A 3,775-nucleotide genomic window follows, 5' to 3' on the forward strand; every position below is an offset into this window, starting at 1 on the left:
TTCTTCATTCTCCAACACAAAGAAAGCACAGGAATAAAATTAGTCCTGATGGTTAACAAAGATACATAAAGTCACTGATGAGCTCAGCATCCCCCTTGCATCTTTCTGAGTGCTTTCATAAAGTTCTACTCACTGTTGTCTGCCAAGGTTTTCTGAATGTGTTGTGTATGCACAGATAATAACAGTTTTAAATAAATAGCAGATTATTGTGATAATTTGCAGTCTATTTGCTAAGTCCACACTCCTTCAGAGCTGCACACTGAAGAAAAGAGTGGGGCTAAAGAATAGGAGAAGGCAAAGAGCATGCTGTACAGGACAGGAAAGGGGTTATAGAAAATCCACTTCAGCTAGGAATCCACCTTGCTTCCCTATTCTCATCAGCTCATTGCTCAGTGTCTTCAATGGCCAAAGTAAAACCACAGGTAAACACGTCGGTACCTGTTTGAGCTCAGTCAAGAACCATAGCTACTACCACATGCGTGACAGTAAGTAACCGAGGCTAAGGCAGCTTATAAATGACTCTACTTACTTATGGGAATAGATATTTTCTTATTTGAAAGGGATTGGAAGTGCTATAAGGACCATGAACAGAGAGAGATCTCATGTGACGAGAGAAGTTGGTACTGACATAGTATTAGGAAAAGAATCTTACTGCTAATGGAAATCATAATGTTGCATCATAACCTGTGTGTAGTCTGGATGTAAACAGACAGATTACAGGTCAAAATAGAAGACTAGAAGTAGAAAAATAACATTTCAGGGTAAGCAGCTAAAACCCTTTATTAAGAACAGCTCAAGGTTGTAGGTAGTTTCTATAAAAACCTCTGGTGAAATCCAGATTGCTAGAAATCTGCAGCCTGGTGTCTGAAAAATACCAGCCAGTAAGAATCTGGAAATCTGAGTCCTTTGGAAGTCATTTGTTCAGTTAAACGCTTAAGTTCTCACCCATCTTCTCCCTGCCCTCAGCAACGCCTATGAATTGAGCTGCGTAAGGTCTTTCGGATGCGGAGGGTGTTCGAAGCCGCAGTCTGCCTCGGTTCGGGTGAAGTAAACCACGTCTCTGTCTTTTATGAAGCAGAGCAGCAGCAGCAACATCTGGCAAAACAGACACCGGCATGTGTTATGCTGCAGCTTTTCACGTGGTGCTATCTCACCCTTCCGTAAGACGCAGAGAGAAGTTCGTTAACACGTAAACTCTCCCGTGAAAACCCGATGAGATCTCTTTTCGCCCTGCAGTGTTGTAAACTGGGCTGTAACCGAGTCCATCCACGCAGCTGCCTAATAACATTTAATTGCTTTATAACTCAGAAGCAAATTGTGTTGATTTAACTGTGTTATAAAAGAAGGCTTTGCTATTATTTCTTGCAAAGGGCAAAACCCTGGCTTGCTTTTCGGAGCATTTACTGTCTTTTTTAAATTTCAAGTTAATAGCTCTTCTGACAAATGTGAAAGAAATGTATTTATGACATTATCATTTCAGTTCTTATATACCTCAATCTTGGAATGTGTCACCACTTTTATTCAAGTGTTGGCTTTTGTTGTAAGTTTTACTTATTCTAGTTTTAATGAAAACTTTAAGAATGTAATGAAAATATAATCCTGACGCTTAATTATGGCATAAGCCTAGTAGAGTTTATGCATAACAAAAATGTCAGGGCCCGTATATTCTGCTAGAAGCCCTTACTTTTAAGCAATGCAATTAATTATACTTGAACATCCTGGAGGTTTATTGCTTCACATAAAGCATTCAGAGCACCTTCTTCACTATTATTTCTAGAAGAAAAAAAATGTAAAATAAAGATAATTGAAGTATCTTTGACAGACAGGATTTTTTTTTAAGGAACTGTGCTGCTTTAATGAATAACCTCCTTAAATTTATGAGAAACTACTCTCCATATAAAATTTTGGTTTATGTCAGCCTAGGTCATAATTTTCTTTATTCTATGCGTTTAAATATACCATTGTACATTTACATTGGTGATCTGGATGCCAGTTTAATTATCTAATGTCAGCTTCTGTAAGACGGATAAAACTAATAAAACAGAAATTTGGCGCTAGGGTGGAACGATGCTACTAAAATTGAAAAATAGCCCTTTAGTTCTGTCAGCAATACTGGCACCGCTAAATTTCCTTCCAGTATGAAAGGCGTTTGGTGTAAGTATTGCTGAACGGAAGCCCACGACCATATTATGAAGACATACAGAGCTAAATCTGAGGGTTGTGCCTTCAAGAATTGTACTAAGCTGGCTATTTTATTGTGGCTAGGATTTTGACATGAATTTGATTGACTGCTGTATGCATCTTCTGGAAGAGGAGAAAAAAATCCATTAAAATGCTACACTTAAATAAAAGCCCCCAGCGAATTGCTTGCCACAGAGAGCTGTTTGCATGAGAAAGAAGCAAGGACATAAGAAGCTTTTTCAAACTAGTGGCATACGTTTTCTTGATAAAATGTGTAATTCTCTGCTTCTCATTGTGCATTTTAGTCACCATGTGTAGCTATGAGAAACTCACACTGATTTTTATCAGTTTGATTTAAAAACAATGTATTTTTCCATCAGCCAGATTTAGTAATAGTTTCTTATGGAGCAGCTTTTATTTTGTTTAATCAATGATATTGATTTCCCTTTAAATATAAAGATTGCACAGTTCAACACTGGTTGCAAGAACAGTATTTTAAAGATGAAGTGACTGCCTGGTTTGTTAAGGTCTCTTCTCAATGTATCACCCTTTGTTTAACAGTTTTGTTTAGAATGAATCTTCAAGAGTTACTGGCTTTTGATCCTTAATAGTGAAAGCTTTATTATATGTTAAAACAAAGGTTTTATCACTTTGCAAGGCCCCCTTTATAACATTCTGGCTTGTTTTTTCTAATTAACTTTTATTTAAGTAAAATACCATTGTAGAGGTTTAATTTCGTGTGCCTATCAGCAAGCCCTAATCTTCACCTCTTTACCCCGAGTTGCACTTGTCGCCACGCCGGGCTCACGGGGGGTGCAAGCGCTTCTCAGGGTGATTAAGGGTTATGGAATCCGGCTCGTTACCACCTGTATAAATAACAGACACGGGGTTGAGGGAGTGTGGCTACCGCTGGGCCAGGCTGGACCAACTGCCGGGGCACCGGCATCCTCCTCCTGGGGGGCAGCTCTGAGCCCCAGGCTGCCAAACTGGGGGTGCTGGGAGCAGGGGGTCGTGATCACGGGTGGAACACAAAATAACATTCTTAAAACAACTACTTTGAGACAATAAATTCTGCTTTTGAGGCTTTTGTTCTCATCCCCTCTTTTCCCGGCTATTCAAAAGAAATATCTATTGCACTTGGTTGTGGGGTTTTTGGTGTGCTTGCTTGTTTATTTGTTTGTTTTTTTTAAATAAAAGCTATGATCTGGAATTCCTGAGCTGGTTTGGATTTGCTTCTCCTATTCTTTTAAAATACCTCCTCTCTCCTTCTTTCGATTCTTGATGGAATTCTGAACAATTAAGGGCATATGAACAATTAAGAACAATTTAAAGCTCCTCCTTGTCTCACTTTTCTAAGTCTTTCCCATAGAAAATGTTGGAGGAAAAGGTCTAAAGCAAGTGAGCTCCCAAAAAATCCAAACCCATCCTCTTATTATCTGTTAAGTGTTTTCATTCAAAGTATTTAAAAATATTAATAACTAAGAATGCATTCTTAGCCAGCCCCAGTTCATCATCACTTTTCACCAAGTATTTTCTGCAGTAAAAGACCAAAAAAAAAAAAAAAAGAAAAATAGCTTTACACTCTCCCTGTTTC

This window comes from Phaethon lepturus, unplaced genomic scaffold (genome assembly GCF_000687285.1).
Source record: "Phaethon lepturus isolate BGI_N335 unplaced genomic scaffold, ASM68728v1 scaffold10114, whole genome shotgun sequence".
NCBI lineage: Eukaryota > Metazoa > Chordata > Aves > Phaethontiformes > Phaethontidae > Phaethon > Phaethon lepturus.